We start from the raw sequence: 221 nt of genomic DNA, 5'->3' as shown, positions 1-221 counted from the left end.
ATTCAAATCAGCCGCTTGGGACACGCACCCACCATGCCCTCGACGGAGCAGCAATTTTCTTGTATGCTCGGCAGGGGACAAAAATAAGGGGAAAGCGAGTACTTTTCCAGTGGGATCACTGAATACTTTTAAAGCAGATGAGAGTGTCGCGATGTGGCGGTGCGAATCTTCAGGTGCCGGACCCATTGGGATCCCCCGATCGCGTCCGCGTTGTGGGGACC

The sequence above is a fragment of the Penaeus monodon genome, chromosome 23 (genome assembly GCF_015228065.2).
Source record: "Penaeus monodon isolate SGIC_2016 chromosome 23, NSTDA_Pmon_1, whole genome shotgun sequence".
NCBI lineage: Eukaryota > Metazoa > Arthropoda > Malacostraca > Decapoda > Penaeidae > Penaeus > Penaeus monodon.
The sequence above is the reverse complement of the archived record's forward strand: the minus strand, read 5'-3'. Positions refer to the sequence as shown.